The sequence below is a fragment of the Triturus cristatus genome, chromosome 4_2 (genome assembly GCF_964204655.1).
Source record: "Triturus cristatus chromosome 4_2, aTriCri1.1, whole genome shotgun sequence".
NCBI classification, from domain to species: domain Eukaryota; kingdom Metazoa; phylum Chordata; class Amphibia; order Caudata; family Salamandridae; genus Triturus; species Triturus cristatus.
Window position 1 is genome coordinate 719,827,526 of NC_140586.1, and position 18,219 is coordinate 719,845,744.

Here is an 18,219-nt window from a genome sequence, read left to right on the forward strand (position 1 = left end):
CCTTATGTCTAGCTGGAATGCAGCTGGCTACAGTGATGCTGCACACCCACGAATGTGCCAAATGGAACTTGTACTCCAGAGCCCCAATCTGGTGGCGAACGCCACACAAGAGATAAGCATTGGCATGGCCAATAGGTCTCGCTTTTGGGACCTTATAAGTATTTAGTTATGCATCATAATATCCTTAGTGCAACAAAACCAACTGTTGCATGGCTAAACACTTATAAGGTCCCAAAGGTGAGACCTATTGGCTATGCAACACTTGATGTTGTTGCACCAAGGATATTGTGCTGGATAACTAAATACTTATAAGGTCCCAAAGGCGAGACCTATTGGCTATGCCAATGCTTGTTTCTATATGAAAACAATCAACAATATTTATAGTAGGAGGATGTCTATGGTCTTTCTTTCCTTTCATTAAAACAAGAAAAGTAATGTAGTCTCTTTTCAGTTGCTGCAGCTTGTCGACCATTCACTGTGCTACACAATGAAGAGACAAACAACACAAAACAAAACAAAAATTGATAAATGCAAAATGTATGTAATTATCCTATATTCACAGAAGAGACTGTAGTAAAGCCACATCACGTATGGTAAATATAGACTATTTTAAGTACGTTGCAGAAGACACAAAGGATGTCTGGTTATTGTGTATATCGTATGTGCTTAACAACATTTCAAGAAAAACAGAACATAACAGTTTTGATTTTAACTGGATCCATTCTTGTGAGAATTTTAGGCTCAATTAAACCATTAGTATCCATATATTATACATATAAGTGAATATATTATATAATATACACATACAATAAAAGTAATCAATTGATGTCCTCTATGAATTTTATGTTGCAAAAGTGTTGCAGCAAATCGTGTAAACATAGGTTTTAAGTGTCGTGAATAACGTGGCTTACACCGTGAAATATATCGAATATTAAAGATGAGGTAGGGATTATAATACAGCCACAACTGATGAGTAAAATGCATCTACTATTAGTGTACTGGGGCGTGTGTATACATATCCACACACAAACATACTGTTTGGAAGGCTTAATACTACCTAGCCTAATTCTGCAATGGAACAAATCACCATGAACACTAAAGAATCGAAGGTTATATTATTGTTATTAGTGTAATCACTTTACTATTTTTGTGGCGTTACTATTATATTTTCAGCCTGCTAAAGGGAGTTTTACGTCCTGTGACAAAACCTTTAATGTGATTTCTGTACATACATATATGGCATACATATATGGCTGGTATTGTGTAGTCGTGACCAATAGAATTTTGAGATTCTACAGCTGCAGTGTTTTCCGCATAGTTCTAGATCTGCTGCATTTGCCACATAATCCACAGTCTGGTGCATAAGCTGCAGGTTTTCTAGCTCAAACAACTCAAACGCTATTTTAAAAAAAACATGATTCCATGCAATGGCAGATTGCTTGCAGCCCTTGATAACTGTTCAGATGCCCATCACTGGCTTCAGGTGTTAAACTGGTAATAATGAAGGAAAACGTTGCCCGCGGCATTAATAGTACGGTGTACGGAAGACAGCGCTTCGTTATGCTGCATACTTTGCCTTTTCTTGGCATGATTTTGTCAACCCAGCTGCATTATTTGGCCCTTCACTTCTGCATAATTCCAGGAGCCCTGGATGTACTACAAAGTATTAAAAGTCGCCGGAAAATCTTGGGAGGTTAGTACTGTTATCACAAAAAAAAAACATTGGCAAATTCAAGAGAATGTAGTGCAAATAAGGCATGCACTCACCATAAAAACACCAGCTTTGCCAAAGCTTTGTTGCATGCACTGGGCAAAAAAATACCAAGATAAGCATTTGAATAGGAAGACTTCCAAAACAAGCCACACTGTTTAGCATCCCTGATGCTGTGCAGCATAACTAAAGAAAACAAAAAAAAAGTCGTGTCACTTTGTAAGCATGCGCACCACGCATCCACACCTACAAAAGGAAGGAATCGTTTTCTTTTCATTTACCAACTTGGATCAATAAAATTAAATGAGTAGCGCAAAAGCTTTTTGTTTTTTTGAAGTGTAGGTCGAGGGGAGCAACACGGAAGGTGCAGATTGGAGTAAGCCTCACAGAGGATGTGGAGAGGGAGCGTTACATAGAACAACACAGAAGGCGTAGGTCGCAGGAAACAACACAGAGGGCACAGGTGGCGGTCAGCAACACCGAGGGTGAGGGTGTTGGGAAGCAACATGGAGGGCACGGTAGTGGGAAGCAAGACAAAGGGCAGGGGAACAGGAACAACATGAGAGGCGGAGGGAGTTGTGTGCGCGCGACTCTAAACCTAAAGTGAACCAGCAGTTCAGTGACACAGCATAATAAGGAATCATACTTAGTTCACACCCAAAACATGAGTCATTTACGTTTTAAAAAGACTACATGAAGGAAGTGCCTGCACAAAGTATTTAAGTGGCTACTGATACGTGCTCCAATAATGTACTAAGGTAAGATGCGGAAGTTGTACAAGAATGTTCCAGCGATAATAAATCAGGGAATTAGGACGTGGCAAACCCGGCTTCACAAGTGGTGCGCGCGTGAGCGAAAATGAAAGCAGCGTGTTTGCACATATGTTTACAATTAACGCAAGACGCGGCGGGGAGGGGCGGAGGAGCGTTGAAAGAGCAAGCGAGAAGAAAGCCAGATGGCGCCTGATCGGGCGCTGAAAGCTGGAGGCTGCGTGCGCACGCGCGCGTAACCGCAAGCGCTAGGCCAGCAAAAGCGTGCGGTAGCACTTTTAAAAGCCCACTACTAAATGTCTCGCAGAGTAGCGCATGCGCTGGCTCAAGCGAGACCTAAAAAAACCCACAGATTTGGCCCCAGAATCATCTGCTCATTAGCGCCACACAGAAAAGGTCATGGTAACACTACTGGTGGGGAGGGGGAGGGGAGGTGGCAGGTGGGCGTCAGGTGGCAGAAAACCAAAACCACAGGCAACTTAAGAAGCCGCCTCATGGATTCATGTGGGCACTACCGGAGACAATTCACAAACTTGTTGCGGACTGTGGTTAAGATGTAGGCAGCCCACGTGACTTGTTACGGTCTCTGAGGCTGGAGTAGCAGGGTCTCATGTTGAATCATCAATCAGCTGAGCCCAGCCCTGTATGTAAGAGAGGGCCAAATTTACTAACACGGCAAGTGTGTGGGTCTCAACAAGACTTGTCTGCAGCACAGTGTACAGTGCACATGTTGCAGCCCACAGCACTCACCCTACTGTGTAATTGCGTTCAAGTCCCAGTTCTTGCCTCTGCCCTGGCAGCGCACTCAGGTGGTGTTAAGATGCTATTTTAATGTGTGACTATGCATCTTAGGGGCATATTCTCAAGGATCTATCACCAAGTTACCGGCACTTTATCGCAGGCAAAGTGGCGATAAATTTATCGCCCCATTCACAAGCTGGTGCTAACAGCCGATTGTAGTAATGATGACACGCTGTAACTTGTAATCCACGTAGGTTTATTCACAGGTAGTATCAGTAAGTCCTTAACAACAGGTAGGTCATCATTAACAGGTATATAAGTCCTGTAGGGCACCCTGTAGTTGGTAAAAAACAGCCCCACCAGGAGCAGCCTGCTAGCTGCTCAGCCCCTCTCACCAACAGTCACTCCTCATCCAGTCACCCAGGCATTCTACTCAAGGTCCACTCACCAACATTCCATACAGAAGACACGCACACAGGCTGAGCAGCTAGAGCAGAGAAACATGGGGAATAAAACGTCATGTAAGAATACTACATATCTCTTTCCCTTTTGAACAGAAGAATGAACAAAACCAATACATAAACTATAAACATGAAAATACAGCAATAATAAATAGTCCACAACCCAAAGATGAAGGAAACAACGCCCACATCATAAAGTGGAAATAAACTATAAAAACAGAGTCAAAAGCCCAAACCCAGGGATGACGGGAACACCGCACTAAGAGAGGGAAAGTGTCATGATTTGCTGTGCCATCACTCTTAAATCAAAAGAACTAAACGACGTGGTTCACAAATGCTTATATAAGAAGCATGGTATTCCCTGATTAAAACCCCCTGTCCCATGCTTCCAGCACGCCTTGGATTGGATTATGTTTGGTGTATTCGATTGGTTTAAACTGTACATGTTGTGGACTTATATGTTTTGTGTCTTTATGAAGCGCTTCATGTAAAGTGTTTTGCTGATATACACTTATTCATATTTGTAATGATGAGACATTAGTGCCTAATTGTTTGTATTTGAGCACCGTACAGACAGTCATGGGGAAATGCCTCGTTTTTCCTCTGCACAAGGTGAAGCGAGCATTGGAGAGCTTTGGTGCTTTGTGCAGCGCGCATCGCGCATTTCAGGAAAAGACAAGCTTCTCGCACATTGCGTGAACGTGTCTTAACGTAGAAACTCATTGGGATTGGCAAGACTATTTATTGCCACACACACCTTCGAGAAGACGCTTTGCCTACTGCCTGCTGAAGTGTACGGATGTCCGCTTGTCAGCTCCTCGTGGGAAAGACGCCAGACTTCAAAGACGCTCCGATTTCGTCACCGCCAGTCGTGTTGCAGTTGCAGCATTCTTGAAGCTGAAAAGAACAGAAACAAAAGTTAAGTGAAAGTTTTCTTTGTCAGGCTCCCTACGAAAGAAAGCAGGAAGCAATAGACTTGACAACTTACCTTGATGTTGTTTCTTGGAACAATTTTTGGACTCCTTTTTTCTGAAAAAAGAGAAAAGACAAGTTATAAGTCAGAGGAAAAAACAAACTTTCGGTTATGCATATTGAAGTTAAATAGTAAATGACTTGCTGTGTATTAGGCATAGTTATTCCCCTTTTACATACATACAGGTCGTGAAGGATATTCTGCTGGGAAATTCTAAAGAAGTAAGTGTAGAAGTTAAACGTGAAGGGAACATACTAGTTCAGACATAGAAAGGTGGACTTAGAAAATCAGTAACTTATTTTCTGAATTTCTCCATAGTTTAGGTTCCAGTTGACAATCATCTGGGGTACCATCCTCTTCCGTGGTCTTCTACATCAACCATTGCTACCACTCTCCACTCTGCACTTCACAACGACAACACGGACGCGACGCAAAAGACTTCTAGATCACAGGTAGGAAAGTATCTTGAGTACAGTTAATGCTAATGTTAGTAAAAGGTGTATTTTAGATTAGTGTAGGCCTAAAAGTTGAACATACATTTCCTTATTGTTTCATAGGTCGACAACCAGGATCCGGCCCTCCTCCCTAAATCCCAACTAAATATCCTTAGTGTTTGTTTTCAACTAGGTTCTTGGTAGGGGTACTGGGAAGGTGGTCCCTAACGTCTCTGCAAAATCTTCTCACAAGCAACAAACAGGTAAGATTGCTTGTAATCCTGACAGAAAGGAACCACAGACAAGAAGGAAAGATGGATACAGAATACAATACCCATCCCCCTCCTCAAATACGGAAAATAAATATATATCAAAATGTCATGTGGACTAAAGGGACTGAAACCCAATATCCTGCCCCCAACATAACCAAGGGACAACAATGTAAAATACGTGCTCTTCATGTAGAGAGACAAATCATGAGGACTAAAGGGATTAAAACCCAATGTCCTGCCCCCACCGTTAACAAGGGACAACATGTGAAAAAAGTATATGCTCTCCATGTAGGGAGCTCTCCGTGTGAGGAGGCACACAAGGATAAAACCCTGCAACAAAAAAACGTGCGGCACAAGGTGTCTTATGCACGCAGGAACAAAACCCTGCAACCAAAATTTATCGTGCGGCACATGGTGTCTTACGCACACAAGGAAAGAGTCTCCTTGCAACGAAAGGGAAAACAAAAACCCTTATGTCAACCCTCATGTAAGGGAGTATACTGTGTAACACATAACACAAGTAAACTTTAGGTCATGCAAACACCAACACTCTGACTATTGCAAATACCTTTAAACAGTATGCCATCAAAGGTGAGCAAACTCTCACCTGAATAGTGTGAAAGGCACACACTCAACTTGTGCACCCCAACTGTAAACTGTAATGTAAAGTCAGTGAAACAATGATGAAACAATTTTCAACATATAGATGAAAGACGACCGTTATCTAAAACTACCATCCACTTAAAAGAACTCATCCCAAAGGGAAAACCTGTAAGCAATCTCCTGTATGAGTGAGCAACAGTCAATAACAGGGGTAGTCAACACCTGCGAGAGATACACCTGTGAGCGATGTCTCACACGAGTTAGCATCAGTCATTATTATGGGAGTATACTGCAATGTCCATACAGCCAATACACCTGACTCCATTTAGTAGAGAGATCGTTCTTGCCCCCCACCCTTGACTGTGCACAAATGTTCTGACAAATCCAAAAGATGAAAAGTACCTGCGTTGCTGCAACATGCTCACGACAATTACCTTTTGGTTGTGAGACCAATCTTGGTTTCAAGCGTCACTCAGTGTAGAAGAAAATCAAATTTGGAAGCCCAATGTTCAAAGACTGCTGCCTGCCAGTAATGACTCCTCACCACACACGGTTGGCATAAACAAACTGGAACGCCCCTCCAAATGCGTGTAAAGTGAAGCATGGCTCCAGGCACATAGGTGTTCTCAAAACGTAACTGGAAAGCATTGGATGTGGATGACAAGATAGAAGCTCTCCTCGCAGGGTGTTCACGCGACTTCAAAGAAACGGTAAGAGGCGTGAGAATAATTCAAAGGCATGCCTCGCGGCCGTTTTGAGTGCTGAGTAAAAATAACTGTAACTGCCCGCACAAATCTTGCCAGCCAGCACACAAACATAATTAGTAATGCGCATACCGATGGTTAGAGGAATTAAGCTTGTTAGTCCGTTTAGAGACCCAGCACCAGACCAAGTTGCGACAGGGCCCCAAGTGAAGGCAAGAAAACAATAGACAAGAAATGCCTCACCATCAATGTCTTGCTCCCTCTGCTGTTCCGTGAATTATAAAACGTGCCAAAACACTCCATGTATGTAAATCTTCCACATCACGCGCCGTGAAGATAACGTAAGTGCATTAGACACTGTAGGCGCGATAAAATGTCTATGTAAATCTTGATGTGTACAGTTCAATCCAAAGACACCTTAAAGAGACGCACAGCAAACACAACATGAAGTTCTCCAGGTGCATGTTAACAGGAGTCTAAAAATGAAGGTAGATAGACTTGCTCAGTTTATGTTGGCAGCATCATATTTGATGAGTTGTGAGCTGCACGGCAAAAACAAAACAGGAACTCCAATAATGTAAATTGTCAGTCCAACTGCATTTACCTTCAACCAGAAGGAACACACAATTCTTGGTTCCATAACAAACCAACTAAACAATGTAATTTCAAAAATAAAGTGGCATACTTTCCTTGAAGGCGCAGTTACTGTCAAAATGTACCAGATGAAGAGAGAACAGCACGATTGGACTGGGGCTGTCCGATCTGATGGACACTGGTGGGACTGCAGAGTGTGCTGTACCAGTTTCTTTTGTTCTTTCTGTGACTCCTTAAGTTTCTTTCTTTCATCTTGTGGCACCACTTTTTTACGTCTTGTTCCTGTAGTCTGCACCTGTCTTTTTCCTATTATCACTTCTTCCCAACACGTTGTAGAAGGCATCTTTAAGTTTCCTCAGGCTACTTGCATCAACTGTAGAGCGTGGGGTGGTCTCCAACTCGTCGCCAAAATAAACGTAGTAATGATGACACGCTGTAACTTGTAATCCACATAGGTTTATTCACAGGTAGTATCAGTAAGTCCTTAACAACAGGTAGGTCATCATTAACAGGTATGTAAGTCCTGCAGGGCACTCTGTGGGAGATAATCAACAGCCTGTAGGTGATTAATAACAGCCCCACCAGGAGCAGCCTGTTAGCTGCTCAGCCCCTCTCACCAACAGTCACTCCTCATGCAGTCACCCAGGCATTCTACTCAAGGTCCACTCACCAACAATCCATACAGAAGACACGCACACAGGCTGAGCAGCTAGAGAAGAGAAACATAGGGAATAAAACGTCATGTAAGAATACTACACCGATATCACCAGTTTACCCGCAATAGCAGCCGCAAAAAGCATCGCCACAAATGACACCGGCAACTAACGCTAATGAGATGCAGAGTAGGCGTTCCCGTGCAAAAAGCCACGAAAACACCACTTCGCAACATTCTCATCGACCAGCCAGATCGGCGATGAATCACAAAAAAGGCGATAAGGCGCGTTAGCTGCAGGATTTTAACACCTGCTCTGACCTGGTGTAAAGTCAGACGACAACCTGCACCAGAAAAGAGAGCCCAGTCCAGAGCCACACCTGAAGAAAACAGATGCCATGGAGCCACTGATCATGCAGCTCTGACCCCCAACAGGGCCACAACACTCACCTCCACCACCCCCAGGTCCACCACCCCCCCGGAACCCTCCCAGACCCCCACCCCCTGGACCACCACAGAGGCAGCGCAGACAAAGACAGCGGACCTTAAGAAAACGCATCAACCTCACAGACCCAACACCAGAGAATGTCATTGCCCACTACAGGCTCAAAAGGACAACCATCCTCCGCATCCTGAACATCATTGCCCACAGGCTGACGGTACTAACACAGTGGACAACCAACATCCGTCCGCAGACAAAGCTGCTGGCTGTGCTGCATCTGTTAGCCTATGGTACCTTCCAACCAACAACCGAGTCGGAGGAGTCTCACAGTCAGCCCAATCCAAGTCCCTCACAACTGTCTTGGATGTCATCATCAGCTTCGTACCCCAGTACCTATACTCCCCCCACACTGCGCAGGACCAGCTGGAGACCAAGAAAGGTGTCTACGCCATGGCTGGCTTCCCGCAAGTGTTAGGGGGAAAGTGACTGCACACATGTCCTACTTGTGCCCTCTGGTGACACTGCACACAATTACCTCACAGGAAGCATACGCATTCCATCAATGTGCAGGCAACAGTGGACCACCGGGGAATAGCCACCAACGTCGTCGCCAACTACCCAGGCAGTGTGCATGATTTCTACATCTACCGACAGTCCATCATCAACCAGCGCTACCAGGATAGCACCCATGGAAATGCACTGCTTGTTGGTAAGTACACCTCAACTCCACAATCATGCAACTCGCAACACTGGGAATGCACATGTTACAAACTCACATACAACATGTCAAATAACATGCCCACCCACTAGACACGATAGCACAACTTATTTTAGGAACCTGGGCCAGCCATGTACATAAGCCATCAACGGCATGGCACATCAGCCACACAATAGCAGATTGTGGGGAGAGGTGGGAACCAGGCATGTACGAAGGAGGCAAGTTACCCATGAAAGAGAATGTACACAATGCCAAGTGTGGGGTGGATGTGATGGCCAGACTGCAGTATGCAGACCACACACATATCCATGTCGACATGCACTGCTGGTGTATGGAGTGTTGTGGACAGTGGACGCAACCATGTCACCCCAGCCAGTGGTGAAGATCGCGGCAATGTAGCTTGTTACGTCCCCCGCTGTAAGTGTGACCGGAGTGGGCTGGCCTGGCGTATGCCAGGCCAGCGTAGGGGTGTGAATAAACATCACGTAGCTCTGGGCGTGGTTCTCTTCCGGAATGCCCAACATCTCTGCCAGGGTGGCGCCTCTCACCCCGCCATGAGGCCGACGCCGTCGTCGTGAGCGGATTTGCCTGCGATCCTGTGCACCTGCTGTACCCCGGGTCGCTGGTCCCTGAACCTGTCTTGCCCGCCCTTGAGCACCCAGGCCTCACTGCTCACCTGCCGACACCGGCGTGTGTCAAAGAGGGCCCACCACGTGCCGATGCAACCTCCAAGACCGAGGCCCGTGAACTTGGCAGGCTGCTCAGACCATCACGGCCTCCTCGAGCAAGGCCCGCAATTTTCCTTTCTAGTTGACGTACTCCACCGGCATACACAGCGGACAAGTAGGTCACACATTTGGAGTCTTGATTACACAATGGCAGGGAACATATTTATGGCTGATTTTATGTCACTATACTCCCTTCGATGTGGTGACACCAAATCTGTGTATTCCAACCACAAGTGTCTGTGGGCCCTCGTGGACTACTGCCCTCGGCCCACACTGCGGTCGAGTAGGTCACACATTTGGGACTGAGTCTTGATTTCTTCATGGCAGTTTTGATATCATTGTACAGGTCTCATCGCAGACTGCATCCCCTCTCAGCCCCGGTGCCACTAAGTCTGTTTCCCGACATTCATGGACATTCTCTAGTTGAACTTTGGTGGCATCTGAGTCTATGGACTGGGGGTTGTCTTCATCCTTAGCTGATACCGACTTGGTGGTAAAAACGAGGCTGTAGCATTCCACTCCTCAATTTGCCGCTTCCGGACGGCTTCTGCCCTCTGCATCATGCCCTGGAGGACACCTTTCACTGTCCCCTGCAACCCTCCGCTACATTCACCTTCGACATCGACGAGGACCCGCTCAGTCCGCGTGGCCCTACCTCAGTGCAGCGCAAGCCACCGTCCGGTGGCGGTGTGCCTGGGCCGGCCGCAGTGCATCTGGGGCCACTAACTCTGTGCAGCTCAAGTCAGGGACCCTGTCTGATAGGATGTTGGATGGCCTCTGGGTCGATGGCCTTGGGGTCATCAGCGCCATGTGTCTGTGGCCTTGCGCTGTCCGCTGCCTCCAGCCTCAAATGCGGTCCACCAGGGCTCACACATCAAATCGAGTCCTGACTGGCCCGGACGTTGCATCACCGCAGGGGGTACACACCACCACTGCCAGGACCACCTCCAAACGACAACTGCCAGAGTCGAAACAGTCGTACTGGCAGACTAATAGAGTTGCTCACACCTGTTGTGGATGCCATCATCTGCCTGATACCCTGCTCAGCTCTTCAGGTGCCACTAACTCAGTGCACCACAATGGTCCATGTCTGATTGAGTTGTGTGCTGTGGAGAGATCAGGCAGCAATGTCACCTCAGGCTCTGTGGGAGACCCGGGACGATGATGCAGGTGTAACACACCACACTGCAGCTGCATCAGGAATATCCCGAAGGGACACTATCCTAGACGATTCATTCACATGATAACGCTCAGCTCTAGTGCCCCAACCTCAATGCACCTCACGGACACTTCTGTTTGCATATTGGGTGACCTATACTTGCTCCGGCTAACACCATGATGCTTCGCAGTAGTTTCTGTAATGCTGGTGTTTACTGTTTCCGTTTTAATACTGATCACTGTTCAAGCTGTTGCCAGCACCAACCACTCTGTGAGGGCTGGCTCACACTCACCCCACACACATCCAGCACAGGCATCATTGTACATGTGAACCTGCCAATAAAGGTGCCGGGCGCACATGCCCGAAGCCAGTTTCACAAACTATCTGCGTGTGTCTGTGTGGTCATGATGTATGCATGAGGGCCCCGGGCCCTACAACATTACATTGTGCTGTGTACAGCAGACGCAACCATGTCACCGCAGGCAGCGGTTAAGACCTTGGACATGTGGCTTTGTCGTCGCCCACTCAATATGTAAGAGGCGTGGACTGGGCCGTTCTGCGCAGGTCCAGCGTAGGTGTGTGAATGATAATTCCGGGGCTCTGGGCGTGGTTCAGTACAGGAAATGTGCGAATGCATGTGTCTCTGTCGCAGTGTGGGTCTCCTTTTAGGGGTGTTGGTGGTTCCCTGATGGGACTTAGACACCCACGTATGTGATCTAGTTTGGCTTTCATGAGGTCAGACCCCACCCGCACCTGTTCAGCCACCTCCTTTTGGCAATCTAACACCTGGCATTGGAATGCGATGTGTGCCTCGGTGAAGTGTTGGGAGCCAGCCGTGGTGCTGGGTGCTTCCTGCTGTGTGGTCTGTGCAGGGGCTGGGGTTTCCTCTTTGTAGCTTGGCTGCCCTGCTCCTGGAGGTGGGTTGCCTAAGATGTCCATGAGCTGTTGTAGGACGTCGGTGTCGAAGGTGTGGTGATCCTCTCCAGAATCACTGATGAGTTGTCTGGTCTGCTTTGCGGGAGGTGTTGTTTGTCCCTCTGCAATGTGAAGGGGAGATGCATTTTGACATTGTGTTGACATGTGTGTTTGCGCATTGTTCTAGTTTACAGGCAAACTGTATGACAATGTATATTGAGACTGTTTGGGAGGTGCTGACTATTTGATGTGGGAGAGTGGACATTTGGACTACATGACAGATGTGAGGTTGTACACGTACATTTCCATCTCACAGTTTCTTGCTATGTTAGTTGTTATTGGCCTTTTTTTTACGCATGAGCGGACCCAGTTCTGTCCTCTGTTCTGCGGTTTAGGTGTTGCACTTTGTACCTCATTGTCGTCAATGTGGATGTGCTGTTATTGCTATGTGTGTGTGCAGCATTGTGGGAAGGTTGCCCCTGCAGCTGTGATTTTGCTGTCCCTTATCCCTCGTAGGCGGTGTGCCTTTGACTTTTGTGCTTTTACGGTGCTGAGATGTTGGTGACTTGGGTCATTTGTGCTCTTGGACGGTTGTTGTACTCTTGTGCATTGTTTGTCTGCAGATGTGTTGTTGACGTCAGGGCTTGTTTGTGCATGTGGATGTGTCAGAGTGTGACCTGCTCCTTTCCGGATGGGGTCCACACTCAGCCACCTCAGTGTTGTTGCGTGCACAATGTCATGATGATTGTAGTGCAGCCATGCTGATCGTCATGTAGTGTCACTTGCATTGTCAAAGTGGCTCACAAATACGCATCTGTGCAGGGTTTCGCATGTGTGCATGTGTTGGTTGTGGGATTGTTGATGTGTGGGATGTGACTCCTTTGGGCACATGGTGGACGGGGGCCTACTTGGTGTTTGTGTGTGTGCTGCAGTGTGCCACGGGGATCAGGGACATGATCCAGGGTCATTATGGGTGTGCAGTGTGCTACACATCATTGTGCATGTCTGCCATTGTGCCCATCTCCCCCCGTCCCCCCAGTCCCTGGTCGTTACTCACCCTTTTGGTGTTGTGTCAGGTCCTATCGATCTGTGTCCGGACTCCCAACTCCTTGCGCCATCTCCACACTGATGACTGTGGCCTCCATTTCCTCCAGCTCCTCCTGTGGCGCAGGACTCCCCCGTCCTATCGCCGTTGCTGCCTTCCTATTGTCAGCGGGTTTGTGCTTGGTTTGGCTTTTCACATCATGCCAGCGCCTCTTGGCCTCCTCCATTGACCTCCTTGACATTCCGACTGCATTCACATTTGTCAAATTGAAGTTCAGTTGATGGTTTGGGAAGAGGTGTGGTGCAGCGGCCAGGGTGCCTGACTCTGGACCACAGGTTTCACGGTTCGATCCCCGGCTCCGGTGGCAGGTTAGCCCAGCACCATGTGACTCTGGACAATAGCTTGCTTAACTTCCCGACGGCCCCCAGCGCCGGGACACCTCTCTGGAGGTAGCTGTGCACTATACAAATGCTGGCATTTATGGTGGTGTTCTGTCACCTCCGTGACGCTGATCTGGTTTTTCAGCAGACTGCACCCCGTCTTTCTCTTCCTCGGCCTTCCCCGACCCCGAGGTTCCTTGCTGGTGGTCTGTGGGGCTTGTGGGGTTCGCGTTGGCCTCTGCACTAGGTCTCGGTGGTCTGCATCCATGGTGCTAAGCGTTTTATTTTTGTTTCTCTTTATTTTTGTTCTGCTTTTATGGTGCCTTTTCCAGCTTGACGTGTGGGAATTGCAGGCCTGTCACTGGTTTTCGCTGCTTTTTGTATCGCGTTTGGCCTTATCGCAACTTCTTTTGCGTTCGTGTTTCTCATTTTTGCAGCGTCGCCTCGACTTTATCGCGGACATTTGACGTGTTATCGTGAGCCTATCGCATGGTACCGCCGTGTTGAGAATACAACATTAACATAGCGTTATTTTCCTGCGGTAGACTGCGATGTGAAGATTTGTGTTAAGCTAATTTTGCGATGTTTATCACACGTTCTTGAGAATATCCCCCTTAGTGTGATGATGCAGACCACCACACTAAAATGCATTAGTCTAACATCAGATGTGTGATACAGGGCAGGGCTGCTAAACTTTCTCCAATGCTGCATACTCTAGATCCTTTTTTTTTAATAGCAAATCAGAATACTTTCTTGGGAAATAAACGTTTATCCGTCAATTTCACCAACCAAACTTCGAAAATATGAAATGTGCGCACAAAGAACATTCAATGAGTGACAGCAACAGGTAGACCATAAATAGAGACTTTTGTGTAAAAGAAATTTACAGTTTAACATATGTATGTGCACTGCTATTCTTTTGTTTTGAATGATTCTAAGGAACTCAAATTTTTCATCTTCGTCACCAAGCAAACTCAAAATCACATTTCAAGTGGTTGAAATAAAAGGCAGCTGAAAGAGATGCTCCCTGTAACATGTTGATTTTTTGCGCTCTAGGACCCTCGTGGTTCTGGAAGGACTCTGAACAGGAAGCACTCAATATGCGGGGAGGTGTTAGGGTGTGGTTAATGGGAAGTATGATGTAATGCACAGTGTGTGAGTGTATGCTGAAGAATAAAGTAATGCTTTACCGCAGCTCCTGTGTGGGGTAATTCATATGCATGCTCCTGGTCTAGGAAAGACGCACAACTGGAGACAAGTAGGGGATACGTGCCAGAGAAGACAAGACTGACAGTATGCAATGATACAGCAAACTGCTTATGTGTGCCACGTCTGCCCACAATCGATGCAGAGTGGTCTGCGACCAGCAATCATGGAGTCAAAGCCATGCTCCAGCTCATACATGACCGCAGAAGAAATCGAAGGCCCTATAGGGGAGCATATTCAAAACGCCTGCCAAACCCGCCAATGAGGTGGTCAACAGAGATGGTGCACGGCGCCCAAAGTACAGAGCAACTAGTCAGATTAAGTAAGAAATAACGATCATGTCAGCAAGGTACGAAAAACAAAGAACTTACTCACCATAAGTGCAATTGAAGCATACTGCGACACATGCTTCGAAGGCAACTTCTCCTTGCAGGAGTTGTCAAAGCTAGCCTGCTTCGCTATCGCCTGAATGGCACGTGCCAACACAATGGCAGCAGAAAGGAGCACAAAATACAATTCAGCCTTGTTCTTGAAGACAACATCGCTTTTTGACACTTCTAAGAAGCAGAACTTTGGTGCTAGGTGGATCAAAACATTCGATGACTTCATAGATGAGTTAGAGGAAGAAGATGACAAGAAGATCCTCAAATATTTGGTAAACCTGCAGATGATGGAGTGAAAGAAGTGCTAAAGGAAATCACATAGACTGATGTAAATGAAGGTAAATGAAGCATTGGAGGCCAAGTTCAATACAATGTTGACTATGAAAGGTATATCTTCAACCAAGCATGACAACAGGTTGGTGAAACAATCGACAAGATTGGAAGTTCTGTTACTTCACAGACGAAGAAGCCATGCGCCACAGAGTCATTGATGGCTATTTTTCAGATGTGTTTAGAAGGACACAGTCTAGAGAAAATGCTGATGGCTGCGACAACTGAAGAACGAGCAGACCGACAAGCTGCTGACATGGAAGCAGGAAAAGCACACACCGAGTCGGCAAAGACCGTGAAAAGCAGGCACAAGCATAAACAAGATACACATAAGTCGACGTCTTCAAAGAAAACAATGCTATGCTTCCAATGTGGATTTTTAATTTCCCATGAAGGTAAATGGCCAGCCATTGGACAAGTTTGGAAAGGTTGTGGGAAAGAGAAACATTTCATAACTATATGCAGAGCTAAAGAAAAATTAAGTGTGTGACTACAGCAAGAAAAGATGTATGTTAGAACATTCCAGAAGCATTCTCCCCACACCCCTAAAACCAAAAAACAACATCACCTACAACAAGCAAAAACCAGGCAAAATCAATCATCGTCAAGCTCATCGTACGAAGGTGATTTTCGATGTCACTATCGAGTACCACCAAAGATGGGTGTACGGTGATGATATCTACCAATGGACAGATTGCACATGTGGGGTTAGGTGCCTGTAAAGAAGATCACAGTTCAAAGAAATCTCACCAAACAAAGCAACACACTTAATTTGGACACTATCCCAAAATCACATTGAAAATGAACGATCACCCAATAACTTTCACCTCAGACAGTGGTGCGTTGATTACAATCATGCCAGTGAAAACGTTTAACAGCCTATGCCCTGTGCTTCACCTCACTTCGTGAGGCACAAAGGGCCACTTCTGAGCCATTGCAAATCCAAGGGTCGTTCATGGCGACAATGCGACACAAAAATACATCGGTGCGAGCCACCATTCATGTTCTACAAGGGACTTTGTTGAGTGCCTGTTTGCTTAGTTTTGCCACTGCTGCTGACACGGGGTAGATATCCTTCAACTACAACCTTTGTGCTCAGTCTGAGATTAGTAGCCAATTCCCGTTGTTGTTCCATGGTCTGGAAAAACTCAATAAAATTAAAGTACAGCTTCATATAAATAAAGACATTCACCCTATTGCTCAGCTGCACCAAAGAGTTGCTTTTCATCTACAAGAAGCTGTAGAGAAAGAGTTGGATGCACTTTTAAAACATTAAATTGTATAACGCTTTCATGATATTATGTGAGAAATCATTAAATAGAGTGTTAAAAAAATAAATAAAATTATAACACTCTACAGTCTCCATGCCATTGGTTTTGCCCATAGTAGTAGTATCAAACAAGCTTTTGCAATACAATAGGTCTCACATTTGCGGGAGTTTCAGCTATTAGTATTGTAAATGTCAATGCCTTTTATTTACGTTGCAAAACCCAAAACATAAATAAAAAGGCATTGTCATTTACAATGCCAATAGCTCAAACTCGCCTGAATGCATAAAAGAGGAACCTTCGCCAAAAGGATCTAAAGCAGAAACAGTTAACACCTTTTGTGATTTACTAGAGGACACTCTATGCAGGTTCACAAACCATGAGATTCTAATACGATTTCAACCTGAAACTTTTGTCGCAAACGATCTCGAATCCCAATAACCCATTAGCAAGAAAACATGAACTGCATAATTGCCTACAGGACTACTATAGTCTCTACTCTCTCCAGGAAGGGTATAACAGTAGCAACTCCAAATTAAGCACACACAATAGGGTGTCTACCTTAGATTAAATGCTTGCGTCCAAACTCCTTTCTATACGCTGTTTGCCAACAGCTGTTCCACAATGAAAAGAAAGAAATAACATCCTGTTAGTAGCCTGTGTTGATCTCAAACACCAAAGTAGGATAGGTCCTCCCAACAATTGGTTCTTTAAGCGGTGCCGAAAATTAGAAAGTGATCAAAAGAATAAAATGGTGTAATATCACAAAAGATCAGTTCAAACATTGACAAATGGTCTCCTCACAGATATTAACCCTACCTAATTCACTAATACTGTATTCCTGACTACGAGATGTACAAGTATAATACCTTCTATTCACAGATCCTTAGTTGGTAATAGACCTAACAAAAGCAATCAAGTAAGCAAGCACATTTCCTTCCATGGCTACTGGACAAAAAGCCCTGGTTTAACTTCGAGCTTAAAAGAGCCAAAGCAGACTTCAGGAAACTGATTAGGATACTTAAGAAAGACATAACAAATGTAATTGTTAAATCAACCCTGGCAGAAAGCAGGAAGTCACACAGGACACTTCTTTGGGGATCTAAAATAAGACACCAGGAAGGCCAATGGCTAAAATCGTATGCATTCATGGGTAAAAGAAATCAATCAAAGTTTTGGCAGTTTGTTAGTAACCTACACTCTAGAGCATATAGAAAATCAATGGCATCCCACAGAAAACATGGGTGGAATACATCAGCAACTTATACAAAGTAGAAGTAGCGACTGCCACAGAAAACAAGGCATCTCCCTGAGACTACAGCGACACTGACTACAACACAGGAACAAATCACCATATAATTAGTGAAAAAACGCCATGCAGTCAATTTGAGAAAGTGGAGGCCCAGGCTCAAATGACCTACCAAGCTCCTTTTTTGGGCCGAGCACTTAACGTCTCATTTTCTAGCCGCTTACATGTCTGCAGACGTCTCCAATTCGTAGCGTGGGTCAATACTACACCCCATAAACAAACAAGCATTTGCAATCGAATAGGATTCACATTTACTCGAGACCCAATGCATTGCAAACGCGGGCGAGGAGGGGGTTTAGAGAAGGCACCGACAGCAGGAGTGCAGGGGAGAGAGGGGCAAGGGAGCACGGACAGCGAGAGGGGGAAAGCGAGAAGAGATTTACGCTTAAAATAGTGTCAACTGACACGCATAGAGGAAGTT